General features: G+C 43.2%; 2 protein-coding genes across 3 annotated transcripts in view; one reads left to right on the plus strand and one right to left on the minus strand.

The window, feature by feature from the left end:
* Positions 1-16196, minus strand: part of CAPN3 (calpain 3) — a 135934-nt gene that overhangs the window by 13358 nt on the left and 106380 nt on the right. The window lies entirely within an intron of this gene.
* ZNF106 (zinc finger protein 106) overlaps positions 3088-16196 on the plus strand; it is a 62261-nt gene continuing 49152 nt past the window's right edge. For both annotated transcript variants that reach the window (XM_005659708.4, XM_021097187.2), the window contains exon 1: positions 3088-3244. The gene's annotated coding sequence lies outside the window, so the exon portion shown is untranslated. The remainder of the gene's footprint in view (positions 3245-16196) is intronic.

Below are 16196 nucleotides of genomic sequence, written 5' to 3' on the forward strand. Positions count from 1 at the left end.
CTGCCTGATAGGGAAGACACAACTGAGAAAAAGTTTCAAAGAGAAGTGCTAGTCATTAGGTAAAGATCTTGGGTAGGTAAGAGTAGAAGCAATCCAAAGCACTGATGGGAGGAAAAAAGAGAATATCTCCTTACATTTTTTTTAGGTTTTTCTTTTTTCTTTTTTTGTCTTTTTGTCTTTCTGGGGCTGCACCCTTGGCACATGGAGGTTCCCAGGCTAGGGGTCCAATTGGAGCTGTAGCTGCTGGCCTACACCATAGCCACAGGAACACCACAGCCACAGCAGTGCCAGATCTGAGCCAAGTCTGCAACCCCACACCACAGCTCATGGCAATGCCGGATCCTTAACCCACTGAGCAAGCCCAGGGCTCAAACTCACAACCTCATGGTTCCTATTCGGATTCATTTCCACTGCGCCATGATGGAAACTCCTATTTTTTTTCTATTATATATATATTTTTTTTGTGTGTGTGTGTGTGTGTTTTTGTCTTTTTGCTATTTCTTGGGCCTCTCCCGCGGCATATGGAGGTTCCCAGGCTAGGGGTCTAATCAGAGCTGTAGCCACCGGCCTACACCAAAGCCACAGCAACGCGGGATCCGAGCCGCGTCCGCAACCTACACCACAGCTCACGGCAACGCCGGATCGTTAACCCACTGAGCAAGGGCAGGGACCGAACCCACAACCTCATGGTTCCTAGTCGGATTCGTTAACCACTGCGCCGCCACGACGGGAACTCCTATTATATTTTTTTATTGTTCTATCAATTTCTGCTGTGCAGCAAAGTTACCCAGTCATACATACATACACACACACACACACACACACACACACACACACATATATACATTCTTTTTCTCACATTATCCTCCATCATCTTCCATCACAAGTGACTAGATGTAGTTCCCTGTGCTACACTGAAGCATCTCCTTGCTTATCTACTCCAAATGCAATAGTTTGCATCTACTAACCCCAGACTCCCAAGTACATCCCACTCCCCCCCTCCTCCTCAGCAGTGTCTTTTTTTTTTTTTTTTTTTTTTTTTTTTTGCTTTTTAGGGCCACACCCATGGCATATGTAGATTCCCAGGCTGGGGGTCGAATCAAAGCTGCTGCAACGCAGGATCCAAGCCAAGTCTGCGACTTACTCCACATCTCATGGCAATGACAGATCCTTAACCCACTAAGCAAGGCCAGGGATCGGACCTGCAACCTCATGGTTCCTAGTCAGATTTATTTTTGCTGCACCATAACAGGAACTCCACTAAGATTACTTTTAATGACAGGGAGTATTTGTAAATTTGTATGTTTAGTAACAGGAAGTTAAAGAAGTTCTCATCCGATGGTCTCTTTTCTCTGTGAAGTAGGAGACTAGGTCATCTGCTGATAAAGAGTTAGGAGTTTTAGGGAAATTGGAAAGGATTTGGAATATTGTTGTAGAAAGTGCTGGAGCAAACTGACCAGAGAAAAGCAGTGTGACTGCTAAGCTGCATTGAGGGCCTATAAAAGATTGGTAAAAATGAGCTCACCAATTTCTGCCCTCCTGTGTGATTTTCTTAAGCAGTAATCACTTCTTGAGAGGAGAAGTGGAGAAAATGTAGGGTTGAATTCATTTAGAGTTGGGATGTTCACTGGTATAATGCCATGGTTCTCAACCAAGGACATTTTTGCCCTCCAGAGGACATTTGGCAAAGTCTGAAGATATTTTTGATTGTCAAGATGGCAGGTGTGTATGTGTGGGAGGTAGGGGATGGAAGGGGAGCTGCTATAGCATCTAGTGCCCGGACATGCTGCTACATAGGCTACAATGCACAGCAAAGCACAGGAGTTATCTCCAAAATATCAATAGTGCCGTAGTTGAAAAACCCTGATCTAGGATTACCTTGATGCTCACCAACAGCTGACCTTGGTCTTCTATAAGCTTTCTCTTGTACTATGGCCCTAAGCTTATAGGAGAAAGCAGTTCTTTCACTGCACACCTTTAAAAGGGAGAAGGGTATTCCCGTTGTGGCTCAGCTGGTTAAAGACCCAGTGTTGTCTCTGTGAGGATGCAGGTTCCATCCCTGGCCTCACTCAATCGGTTAAGGATCCAACATTGCTGCAAGCTGCAGTGTAGGTCACAGCTGCAGCTCGGAATTGACCCCTAGCTGGGGAACTTCATATACCTCAGGTGTGGCAGTAAAAAGAAAAAAAAAAAAGAATATGCAGCATACCCCGCACACCTTGGTAGTTAAAGGACTTGTGATATCACAAATACAGAATTGGAATAAATTCCTCAATCCTCCAGAAGTAAATCTTACACAGAGATGGAGGGAGCTGCTTACTTTGATGTGAAGCATTCAAGGTCTTTTTAAACATAGCTATTTATTAGAAGTTCAATAATATAGGAAATTCACATCATTGTCAACCTTAATGTAACTTTGTTTACCTGACTAGATTTCGTCACTAAAATAAGACCCTGAAGGAATGGATATGGGCTGAGTTTATTGAAGAAGGTAAATACATTAGGTACTAATAATATAATCATTGATGTTAGATTATCTGCTTTGCGATAGGCACCATTTCAGGGACAGCGCTGGATCTATGTTATGTCATTCAATCCCAGCAACACCTTGAGAGATATCAGTATCCTAATTTTAACTGAGGAAAGTGAGATTCAAGAGAACTTATAATTTTTCCCAAATCACAAATTACTAGTACCTAGCTCGGCTTGAACTCAGGTGTGTCTGTTCTAAAGCTCTTGCGTCTTCCATTAAGCTTCAGTAAGTTTTACACAGGAGTGATTGAAACTTAGCCACGACAGTGTCACGGAATAGTGGGGACTTATGAAGAGAGTAGAGACGAGAAGAAGGCCCAGAAAGAGCAAAGAGAATGAAAAAGAAACGAGGGAGGCTGGTTACAGCAGCGTCCTGTGCAGCAGACTAACTCCTCCATAAGCCAGCCCGCCTTCGGTCTTTCATTCTTTTGGAGTAAAGCTTCGTTCCTCTGTGTCCGTTGCTCACTCTCCTGTGTTCAAATAAAGCTAGGTTATTGAGAAAAGCTGACCGCCGGGGGCGGGGGAAGGAGTGTGACGCCAGTACCATGCGCCTGCGCTCTGGCGGCGGCGGCGGCGGCGGAGGCAGAGGTGGTACCCGGCGGGAGTGGGTCCGAAGCGGGTTGCCGGACCCAAAGCCAAGGCGGTGGCGGGGGCGTCAGGCGAGCTCCCTCGCCGGGGCCTCGGCGGCCTGATGGAGTAAGAGGGATCTGCTGTGAGTATGAGTACCGAATGGCCGGGCTGCGCAGAGGTGTATCGGAGCCCAGGGACCCTCTAGTCTGCCACTTTAGGGAGGCTATGGGATGTAGGAAGCTGCGGGTGTCTGCTCCTGCTTGCTGCGGCGCGGAGGCGCCGGGTAGTCCCCTCTCGCAGAGCCCGCGAGATTTACGGGCAGGCGGTGCTTCTTGCTTTGGGGTACATATTCTCGCGGGGGCGTTCCGGCTCTGTTCTGAGCTCCAGCAGGAAACGTGGTTGCAGAGTCTTGACCTTTAGGAGAGGCCGCTGACCTCCTTTGCGCCCCTCCCACCCCGGGAGGCCGCAGGGAGCCCAGAGACCCAAGTGCTCTTTTAAGGCTTACAGGTCTCAGACCACGAACACTTTTCGACCTCTCGTGACTGACAGCCTCCTTTTTCCTCCTTCCGTTTTCCCTGTGGGATGCATCTTAATAATAGCTACTGATTATGGAATGCTTACTATGTGTAAATATTTAATCCAAATCTCAGTGCATAATTATGGAGAGGAAATGCTTTGCGCCTCACTGAAGGGAGCCCCCTTCAGTCTCCTCAATTTATTTTTGAGAGTCGGATTAAGCCATCTTGTTAGGAAGTTTAAGATTTCTATGGCTTTTAGCATTTTGGGACTCGCATCCTAGTTAAGAGAAGTTATCTTACCTAGCAAACGAATCTTTATCCACCGTAATTGTTCATATCGAATTTACTCAAACCAGAATAACTTTTGAGCACTTACTAAAAACCTCATAGTATTCTAAGCCTCATAGGAAGTCTTAAAATTTGTTTCAAGCCCTGTTCTTAAGTTTGGTGTGAATGAAACAATGGAAAATAATGTTTAGCTTCAACTAGGATTTATTTAGCACTTACTACGCATGTGCCAGATACACTCAGGTCTGTCACAAAAAAATTAATGAGGTATTGTAATGGAAGGTAGGTTTTTTGGAGCACATTTCAGAGGAGGTCGCTGAGAGTTTGATGGTACTTGGCTCAAGATAGCCTAACTAGGGTAAGTCGTGAAAATCAGATACAATGACAAAGCTCATCTTTTTCTTGTTACATCAAGTTAGATATTGTAAGTACTTCTGCTGAGAAGTAACTATGCTATAGTTATAGTTTCTAGAGTTAACAGATGAATCTGGAAAATGGTAGGAGCCTTAATTAAAGATAACTAGATGTTTTTTGGTTTTGTTTTTTTGGTCTTTTTAGGGCTGCATCCGAGGCATATGGAGGCTCCCAGCCTAGGGGTTGAATTGCCTACACCACAGCCATGCCAGATCCAAGCTCCATCTGCTACCTAAACACTGCTGTAATGCTGGATCCTTAACCCACTGATCGAGGCCAGGGATGGAACCTTCATCCTCATGGATACTAGTCAGATTTGTTTCCACTGAGCCACAATGGGAACTCCTACATCACTAGATGTTTTTTGTTTGTTTTTAAATGATTTTTATTTTATTGGTTATAGTTGGTTTACAGTGTTCTGTCAACTAGATTTGTTTTGTTTTTTTGTTTGTCTTTTGTCCTTTTAGGGCCTCATGCGTGGCATATAGAGATCCCAGGCTAGGGTCTAATCAGAGCTACAGCTGCGGGCCTATGCCACAGCCATAGAAACTCGAGATCCGAGCCTCTTCTGCAACCTACGCTAGAGCTCACAGCAACACCAGATCCTTAACCCACTGAGTGAGGCCAGGGATTGAACCTGCAAACTCATGGTTCCTAGTCGGATTCGTTTCCGCTGTACCACGAGGGAAACTCCTCAACTAGATGGTTTTTGAAGAGAACTTCAAAGTGGCTTGGAAGGAGTTAGGGGGTGTGCAGGCTGATCAGGTTAGTTCATCAGAACCAATTGCTTTGATTGAAAGGAAGATATTTAAAAAGGAAAAACTGTGAGTGGTGGTTATTGTGCTTATATATTAGAGTACGTGTAATCTAAGGGCTGCTGTACAAGAAAAGCAAAGAATAATGGTAGGTGCTTGCTGATTTGGTTCTGGGATCTGGAAAGGCTCAGTGAGAAGTATACATGTTGCATTTTTTTTTTTTTTTTTTTGCTTTTTAGGGCTGCACTTGAGACATAGAGATTCTTAGGCTAGGGGTCAAATCAGAGCTGTAGCTGCCGGCTTATGCCACAGCCACGGCAACGCAGGATCCGAGCCTCGTCTGCGACCTATAGCACAGCTCACGGCAACGCTGGATCCTTAACCCACTGAGCAAGGCCAGGGATTGAACCTGTGTCCTCATGGATGCTAGTCAGATTCGTTAACCGCAGAGCCATGACAGGAATTCCATATTGTGGGTTTTTTGTTTTGTTTTGTTTTTTTGCCTTTTCTAGGGCCACTTCCCGCGGCATATGGAGGTTCCCAGGCTAGGGGTCGAATCGGAGCTGTAGCCACCGGCCTATACCAGAGCCACAGCAACCCAGGATCCAAGCCGCGTCTGCAACCTACACCAGAGCTCATGGCAGTGCTGGATCCTTAACCCACTGAACAAGGCCAGGAATCCTGCAATCTCATGGTTCCTAGTCAGATTTGTTAACCACTGAGCCACGACAGGAACTCCAATTTTTGATTGGATTATTTTAATGGGAAGTTAAAGGGTTAATCTGTATATCGTATATCAAATGAATTACTTGGTAAACGGGTTACATATGAATACTCCAATTGTACATCCAGCATGTTAAATCTCTCATTGAAACTTTATAGTCAGGGATTTTTTTCATCATTGATTTTTTAATCTGAAAGACTATCAAGAAATGAGAGTTCCTGGAGTTGCCGTCATGGCGCAGCAGAAACAAATCTGACTAGGTAGGAACCATGAGGTTTTTTGGTTTTGATCCCTGTCCTGCTCAGTGGGTTAACGAATCCGGCATTGCCTTGAGCTGTGGTGTAGGTCGCAGACGTGTCTCAGATCCCTCATTGCTGTGGCTATTTTGTAGGCCTGCAGCTGTAGCTCTCATCTGACCCCTAGCCTGGGAATCTCCATGTGCCTTGGGAGTGACCGTAAAAAAAAGCAAAAAAAAAAAAAAGAGAAATGAAAGTTTCTAAGTGTTTGTCAGTAGAGGACTGGTTAAAGAAATTATGCACCTGTTAAAAAGAATGAGCCAGGAGTTCCCGTCGTGGCGCAGTGGTTAACGAATCCGACTAGGAACCATGAGGTTGCGGGTTCGGTCCCTGCCCTTGCTCAGTGGGTTAACGATCCGGCGTTGCCGTGAGCTGTGGTGTAGGTTGCAGACGCGGCTCGGATCCCACGTTGCTGTGGCTCTGGCGTAGGCCGGTGGCTACAGCTCCGATTCAACCCCTAGCCTGGGAACCTCCATATGCCGTGGGAACGGCCCAAGAAATAGCAACAACAACAACAACAACAACAGCAACAACAACAAAAGACAAAAAACAGACAAAAAAAAAAAAAAAAAAAAGAATGAGCCAGCCCTCTATGTGCTAATATTGAGTGATCTCCAAGATATGTTAAGTGGAAAAAAAGGCAAAAGTGGGTGTTCTGGTTGGCAACCATTTGTGGTTTTTAAAAAAGTATATGTATTTTCATGTATATGCATAGACTGTCTCTGAAAGAATGCATAAGAAACTGGTTAACAGTGATAAGGTGACGTTAGCTGGGAAACAGGAGTGCGAGTGGAATAATTTTGTCTACAAACTTTTTTTTTTTTTTTTTTTTTTTTTTGCCATTTCTAGGGCCGCTCCAATGGCATATGGAGGTTCCCAGGCTAAGGGTCTAACTAGAGCTGTAGGCGCTGGCCTACACCAGAGCCACAGCAACTCAGGATCCAAGCCAAATCTTTGACCTACACCACACTTCATGGCAACGCCGAATCCTTAACCCACTGAGTAAGGCCAGGGATCCAACCCACAACCTCATGGTTCCTGGTTGCATTTGTTAACCACTGAGCCACGATGGGAACTCCTCTACAAGCTTTTTTATATTTTATTTTACTTTATTTTATTTTATTTTATTTTATTTATTTATTTATTTTTGACCACCCTATGGCATATGGAGTTTCCTGGGCTAGGAATTAGACCTGAGCCACAGTTTCGACCTGTGCCGCAACTGTGGTCAGATCCTTAACCCATTGTGCCAGGCTGGGGATCAAACCTGTGTCCCAGCACTCTAGAGACACTGGCAATCCCACTGCCACAGTGGAAATGCCATATAAGGTTTTTTTTAATTAAGAAAACTTTTAAACATCCAGAAAGGTAGGGAAAATACTGCATTGAACCTTGTGTAAATTGATGACTCAGATTTCAAAAGCTGTTAGTATTTTGCTATATTTACAGCTTTTATTCCTGATATTTCACCCCTAAGTGTATCTCTAATAAACATTTCCTGCATAACCCTGTATTATAATCACACTGAACAACAATACATTTTATATATCATGTAACATCCAATCCTTATTAAAATTTCCTCCAATTATCCTTTTTCTTGTCTGTTTTTACCTTTTTTTTTTTTTTTTTTTTTTTTGGCTAAGCCTGCAGCATGTGGAGGTTCCCATGTCAGGGATTGGCAAACCGCTGCCATGACAACATTGGATTTTTAACCCACTGCACCACAAGAGAACTCATTTTTGATCCATTTTCCTTTTTTTTTTTTTTTTTCCGTCTTTTAGGGCCGCACCTGCAGCATATGGAGATTCCCATGCTTGGGGTCTAATTGGAGCTGCTGCTGCTGGCTTACACCAGAGCCACAGCAATGCCCGATCCTTAACCCACTGAGCGAGGCTAGGGATCGAACCTGCATTCTCATGGATGCTAGTCGGGGGTTAACCACTGAGCCATGGCTGGAACTCCTTGATCTGTTTTCTAATTGAAGTCTATGTATTGCGTTTGACTGTTATGTCTGTTGAAGTCTTTAAATCTAGAAGTTAACTTCTTTTTTCCTTTCACTTTTCTTTTTTCAGTCATAAGTTGAAGAGATTAGTACAGTTATCTGGATTTATCTGATTGATACCTAGTGTTATCATTTATCATGTTACTGTAAACTGGAAGGTAGAGGTAATACTTGATTAGTTCAGGGGGTTCCTGTCCTTACTCAGTGGTTAACGAATCTGACTAGGAACCATGAGGTTGCGGTTCCATCCCTGGCCTTGGGATCCAGCGTTGCCGTGAGCTATGGTGTAGGTCACAGACGTGGCTGGGATCCCGAGTTGCTGTGGTTCTGGCATAGGCCTGTGGCTACAGCTCCGATTCAACCCCTAGCCTGGGAACCTCCATATGCCGCGGGCGCGGCCCAAGAAATGGCAAAAAGACAAAAAAAAAAAAAAAAAAAACAACAAAAAAAAACTTGATTAGTTCAGGTAAACACTTTGGGAACTATATGTACTGGGCTAGTACTCTAGTTTTCCCCATAATGATGCTGAGATTGATTAGTGGGTTCATGTGATAATTCTTGAGTCCTCCCTTGTAAACTTGCATTTCACCCCTTGAAACCAGCTGTAGGCCCTTTTGTACCTTTAGAATTTTGAAACTAGTTTATGCAAAATATAGTTAGCTTTAAAAAGACAAAACTCACTGCAATAACTTGCGTCTTCTTCTTCTTCTTTTTTTTTTTTTTTTTTAACTAAAACCCTGATAACTTGATGGCATTGTTCTTATAGAAGAGAGGTTGAATTTTGGAGAGATTAAAATTTACCCAAGGAGATAGATGTATTAGATATTTTTGTCTAATTCCAAGGTCATGCTTTTCCCACCATTTTTTGTAAACCATAAACTAGTATATAAAGGTAAAATTGTTATTGTTCCTTCTTCATATCTTTCTAGACAGGTAATCAATATCCAATTGTATGAGACTTTTTTGGAGTATCAGTAAATAGGGATTGATCAATGTGGTGTGATAACCTGTAATGAGCCATTTTGAAAGTTCAAAATATGTGAATGTCAAACTTCTTGATGATTTCTGGAGCTCCAGATAAGTTCTCTACATAGAAACACTGTATAGTCTTTTTTTCTTGGCCTCATGTCTTCTAGGTTTAAAAAAATTATGGGTTTAAAAAAAAAAGTTTAAAAAATGTTAAGAACAGTAATACACTCTTACAGTATAGTTTTGAACTGCATGGGTCCACTTATATGCATATTTAAAAAAAATAGTAAATACTACAGTACTGCACTATCTGTGGTTGGTAGAATATGTATAAGGAGGGCTGACTACAAATTCTACATGGATTTTGACTGAAAGGAGGGTCAGAGCTCCTTAACGCCCATTTTGTTCAAATGTCAGCTGTATATGTGTGTTACTGCATAAATTTGGGGGAGCACAAAAGAGTTCATAGAGAAAAGTAAATCCCTGACTCCCACCCAGGTCTTCAATTATTTTTCCCAGAGGCAATGACTGTCTCCTTTCTTTGTCTTTTTGTCTTCTTAGGGCTACACCCATGGCATATGGAGGTTCCTAGGCTAGGGGTGCAATTGGAGCTGTAGCCACTGGCCTACACCACAGCCACAGCAACACTGGATCCAAGCCGAGTCTGCCACCTACATCACAGCTTAGGGTAATGCCAGATCCTTGACCCACTGATTGAGGCCAGGGATCCAACTCGAAACCTCATGGATGACAGTTGGGTTCATTAGCCGCTGAGCCATGACAGAAACTCCTTTTACTAGTTTCTTAAGTGTCCCATTAGAGATATTCTACATGTGTATATGTCATCAGGGTAAATTCTGACGTTCATCTAAGTGTCTTAGTAGTATAATGTAAAATAATAATACTGTTGAAGGTTGTACTCCAGTTATTAAATTATGTATCTATTCCAAACATACTCCCTGATCTAATTCATTCATTCAAAAAATATTGGCGTTCCCGTTGTGGCTCGGTTAACAAAACTGACTAGGAACCATGAGGTTGCAGGTTCGATCCCTGGCCTTGCTCAGTGGGTTAAGGATCCAGCGTTGCCGTGAGCTGTGGTGTAGGTTGCAGATGTGGCTCGGATCTGGCATTGCTGTGGCTCTGGTGTAGGCTGGTGGCTACAGCTCTGATTTGACCCCTAGCTTGGGAACCTCCATATGTCACAGGAGTGGCCCAAGAAATGGTAAAAAGATGAAAAAAAAAATATTGAATACCGGTTCTGTACCAGATGATATTCCAGGAGATGGGAATAGAATGATGAGCAAGACAGGCATTCCTGCCGGCTGACATGGAGTTTACACTCTATTGGTAGAGGTGGTAATTTTACTAATAATTGTACTAATAGCTAAACATAACAAAGGCTTAGTACTTACTTTGTACAAAACACTGTGTGGACTTTCTTATTAATTCCTCATAACATCCCTCTGACATTGATACTGATATTTTTATTTTATAAATGTGGAAACTGAAGCACAGAAAGATTAAATTACTTGCCGAAGATTGCACACTTGCTAAGTGATAGAGCTGGGTTTCAAACCCAAGTAATTTGGCTATAGAGATCTTGCTTTCTTCCTTTACTCTATTGCATTGATTTTCAGTGATGTGTTAAGGATCATTCCTCAGGTTTGGAAATTTGAAGGAGCTTCAAAATGATTGGGAGGGTGACACTGAGTTGAGTGGATGCAGATCGGGATATCCTGCAGTGTAAGGAACATCCCTGTACAGTAAAAAAAAAATTTTTCAGGAGTTCCTGTTGTGGTGCAGTGGAAACAAATCCAACTAGGAACATGAGGTTGCAGGTTTGATCCCTGGCCTTGCTCAGGGGGTTAAGGATCTGGCGTTTCTGTGAGCTGTGGTGTAAGTTGCAGGTGCCTTGGATCTGGCATTGCTGTGGCTCTGGTGTAGGCTGGTGGCTACAGCTCTGATCCAGCCCCTAGCCTGGGAACATCCATATGCCGTGGGTGTGGACCTAAAAAAAAAAAAAAAAAATTCCATATCTTGAATCACCTTCAAATGTTCCAGAGGATTTTTGACATAGTTGGAAAATCCATTTATGACTATCTGAGCCTAGAACCAAATTTGCTTTAGGTATAAATGCAGAGTATATAAATATATTTTTTGCTTTTTTTTTTTGTCTTTTCTAGGGCTGCTCCCACAGCATATGGAGGTTCCCAGGCTAGGGGTCTAATCGGAGCTGTAGCCGCTGGCTTATGCCAGAGCCACAGCAACGAGGGATCTGAGCCGTGTCTGCGACCTACACCATAGCTCACGGCAACGCCAGATCCTTAACCCGCTGAGCAAGGCCAGGGATCAAACCCACATCCTCATGGTTCCTAGTCAGATTCATTAACCACTCTACCATGATGGGAACTCCTATTTTTTGCTTTTTTTAAGGGCTGCACCCATGGCATATGGACGTTCCCAGGCTAGGGGTCCAATCAGAGCTGTAGCTGCCAGCCATAGCCCTAGCCATGTAGGATCTGAACCCTGTTTGTGACCTACACCACAGCTCATGGCATTGCTGGCTCCTTAACCCATTGCAGGAGGCCAGGGATTGAACCTGCTTCTTCATGGGTACTACTCAGATTTGTTTCTGCTGTGCCACAATGGGAACTCCTCTGTTTTTTTTTTGTTTTTTTTTTAATAGAACATAGTTATCATGTAAATCAAAACATTGAGGTTTCGTTATTTCAGAAAGTTTATCAAGAGTTGGTCACCATTTTTGAAAATCGTATTACAGACAGCAATATTATTCATGGTATTTTTATCAACAATATAACATAGATATATATTATAACATATCTGTTATAACATATATATATGTGTTTATGATATATACATATCTGTCTGTATTTGTAACTGTTACATTCGTAGTCTTTTTTTTTTTTTTTTATTGCTTTTTAGGACCATATCCGCAGCATGTGGAGTTTCCCAGTCTAGGGGTCTAATCAGAGCTGTAGCCACGGCCTACACCACAACCACAGCAATGCCAAATCTGAGGCGAACCTGTGACCTACACCACAGCTCACAGCAACGCCGGATCCCTAACCCACTGAGCAAGGCCAGGGATCAAACCCACAACTTCATGGTTCCTAGTTGGATTCGTTTCTGCTGCACCACAATGGGAACTCCCGCCATTCATAGTCTTATATCTTATTTTTATCATACCAAAACATTTATATGTTGAAATATATATTGTTTTATGATAAATTTTCTTTTTTATTAGAGTTAGCACAATATTTAAACATTTTTAAGTGTAAGTTACAGTAGCTCTGAATTTTATATAAGGAAGTTATGCTAAAGGAGGTATTATAAAATATTTACAATAAAAAAGATATAAAAATATCTTTTTTTTTTTTGCCTTTTTAGGGCTGCACTGGCGGCATATGGAAATTTCCAGGCTAGGGGTCCAATTGGAGCTGCAGCTACTGGCCTATGCCACAGCTCATAGCAACGCTGGACCCTTAACCCACTGAGCAAGGGCAGGACTAGAACCTGCATCCTCATGGATACCATTTGGGTTCTTAACCCGCTGAGCCACACAGGAACTCCTAAAAATATCTTTAAAGAAAAATAGTTGTGTGGTGACAATTGGGGAAGCTGACAGAGAAGCAGACTGGGGATTTTTTTCTTTTCTTTTCATTTGTTGTCTCTTTGCCTTTTCTAGGGTCGCTCCTGCGGCATATGGAGGTTCCCAGGCTAGGGGTCTAATTGGAGCTGTAGCCACTGGCCTACACCAGAGCCACAGCAATGTAGGATCCGAGCTGTGTCTGCGACCTACACCACAGCTCACGGCAACGCTGGATCCTTAACCCACTGAGCAAGGCTAGGGATCGAACCCGCAACCTCATGGTTCCTAGTTGGATTGGTTAACCACTGCACCACGATGGGAACTCCGGATTTTTTTCTTTTTGGCCATTTGAGTCGGGTTGCAGAAGTTCCCAGTCCAGGCATTGAACCGGAACCACAATAGTGATAACACCCTATCCTTAACCATTAGGCCAGGTCAGGAGCAAACTCCAAGACTGGGGCTTCTTCTAATAATCCCTCATATTTATGTATGAATGAAAATTCCCATAAGGTTTTAGGAAAAAGATTTGATCTGATATTGTTGAGCACTGCTGCTCTACTATCTGCCTCAGGAGTAGTCATAGTTGTGACAAGTGGTATAAAGAAGGTCCTGGATTTTAGGAGAGTGGCTAGTCTGAAAGGTCAGGGGATACTTCCTCAGGCATCTGACATTTGGCCTGAGATTTGAAGGATGAGTAGTCAGCTAGATAGAAAGGAGTAAGAGCATTCTACAGAGAAGGACCAGGATAAGAAAAAGCCTGGTGGCAGGAGCATGGTAGTTGGGAAAAACTGAAAATGCCATTTTGTTTGGTGCATAGAGATCAAGGGGGAAAGAAGCTCAAACTTCTATAGTACACATTAGGAAGGATCATATCAAGTGGGCCTTGTAAGACTTTTTCAAGCTTGTGGAATACTGTACTTTTGAACAGGAGCTAATTCTTTTTTTTTTTTTGTCTTTTTGTCTTTTTAGGGCTGTACCCACAGCATATGAAGGTTCCCAAGCTAGGGGTCCAATTGGAGCTACAGCTGCTGGCCTACATCACAGCCACAGCAATGTGGGATCCAAGCCGCATCTGCAACCAACACCACATCGCATGGCAACGCCAGATCCTTAACCCCCTGAGCGAGGCCAGGGATTGAACCCGCAACCTCATGGTTCCTAATCGGATTTGTTTCTGATGTGCCATGACGGGAATTCCAAACAGGAGCTAATTCTTTGTAAGTGTATTTTTTTACTGCATTGCTAAGATTTTGAATATATCACTGCCACAATCACAGTATGCATGAGAGTATTTATTTATTTATTTTGGTCTATTTAGGGTTGTACCTGTGGCATATGGAAGTTCCCAGGCTAGGGGTCGAATCAGAGCTACTGCTGCCGGCCTATGCCACAGCCACAGCCACAGCAACTTGGGATCCGAGCAGCTTCTGTAACTTACACTACAGCTTATGACGATGCTGGATCCTTAACCCACTGAGGAAGGACAGGGATTGAACCTGTGTCCTCATGGATGGTAGTCAGATTTGTTTCTGCTGAGCTACGGTGGGAACTCCTGTGAGCTTTTAATAAACATTAGACTTTTGACATTTTTGACATTTATAGGGATATGAGATTTTTGCAGATTCCATAATTTGCAAAACCACTACTTCAGTGGTACATAAATTCCTCCTTAAAATCTAATAAAAAATATGTTGACCTTTTCAGAGACTTAATGGTTTTTTTAGTAAAGGACAGAGGCATTTAGAAAACTGTTAACATCAGTTAAAACTATTAAGGTAAATGTTTTACTGTATACACCAACACTGTGATGTAGTCACCCTTGAATTTAAAAGATTCTATAAAAAGAAGAAATACTGAAAACTGTTGCTATTGTAGTCATACTTGTATATAGTGGGTGAAGATTATTGAACGTGCTGTTAGCAATAAGATGCATGGAGAACAACAAAGCTTTTTGAGCAGTTGGCGTGGCTTAGTCATTAGCTTGCATTGATTATAATTCACGTCACAGAATTTTAAATTACTGTGTGGGTCTTTGCAGCTGTTTGGAAATATATATAAATGATATTGACTACAAGAATGCACACCTTTTTTGGAGTTCCTGTCATGGCTCAGTGGTTAACGAATTCGACTGGGAACCATGAGGTTGCAGGTTTGATCCCTGGCCTTGCTCATTGGGTTAAGGATCCAGTGTTGCCGTGAGCTGTGGTGTAGGTTGCAGACTTGGCTCAGATCCCGCTGTGGCTCTGGCGTAGGCCGGTGGCTATGGCTCCGATTCAACCCCTAGCCTGGGAACCTCCATATGTCACAGGAGCGGCCCAAGAAATGGCAAAAAGACAAAAAAAAAAAAAAAAAAAAAAAAAGAATGCACACCTTTTAAACTGTTAAATAAATACAGCAGGCTACCCAGTTAAACCTTTTTTTCTTTTTTCTTTTTTTTTATCTCCTGTCATGTGCAGTGGCTTGATGTAGGATCTCAGCTCCCAGAGCAGAGATTGAACCTGGGCTGCAGCAGTGAAAAAAATGCCGTGTCCTAACTACCAGACCACCAGGGAACTCCCAAGTTAAACTTTTTTTTTGTTTTTTGGCCTCGCCTGCAGCATGGGAAAGTTCCTGGGCCAGGGATCAAATCTCAACTGCAGCTGCAACCTATGCCCAAAAACTTTGGCAATGCCAGATCCTTAACCCACTGCTCTGGGCCAGGGATCAAGCTTGTGCTTCAGCAGTGACCTGAGCCTTAAGAGACCACACTGAATCTTTAACCCACAGTGCCACAGTGAGAACTTTTCCAAGTTAAACTTTTAAATCAGTGTTTATAGGAGTTGCCGCTGTGGTGCAGTGGGATTGGCAGCATCTTGGGAGTGCTGGGATTCAGATTTGATGCCTGACTCGGCACAGTGGGTTAAGGATCTGGTATTGCCACAGCTACAGCTTGGGTCACAACTATGGATCAGATGTGATCCTTGGCCTGGGAATTCCATATACAACCACCTCAAAAAACAAACAAAAAAACCCCAACAGTGTTTGTACAAGCTATCTTTGGGCTTATGACTTTGTTATATGATGTTAAGTTTTGCTAGTATTTTTTTTTTTTTTTTTTTGTCTTTTCGTTGTTGTTGTTGTTGTTGCTATTTCTTGGGCCGCGCCCGCGGCATATGGAGGTTCCCAGGCTAGGGGTCCAATCGGAGCTGTAGCCACCGGCCTACGCCAGAGCCACAGCAACGCGGGATCCGAGCCGCGTCTGCAACCTACACCACAGCTCACGGCAACGCCGGATCGTTAACCCACTGAGCAAGGGCAGGGACCAAACCCGCAACCTCATGGTTCCTAGTCGGATTCGTTAACCGCTGCGCCACGACGGGAACTCCTTTGCTAGTATTTTTATTACCTTGTTAGGGTTGGTATTGTCCTAGTTCTTTCTCAGTTATTTTTCCCTCTAGGATATAATGCTTGCTAATGTCCAGAATTGAGTGAGGAATTAGAACCTGACGGTAGTTCTAATTCCGAGGTAAGGAATC

The sequence above is a fragment of the Sus scrofa genome, chromosome 1 (genome assembly GCF_054392235.1).
Source record: "Sus scrofa isolate SSC_HxYL_T2T_F1_AM1 chromosome 1, Sscrofa_HxYL_maternal_Yorkshire_Landrace_v2.0, whole genome shotgun sequence".
Lineage (NCBI taxonomy): Eukaryota > Metazoa > Chordata > Mammalia > Artiodactyla > Suidae > Sus > Sus scrofa.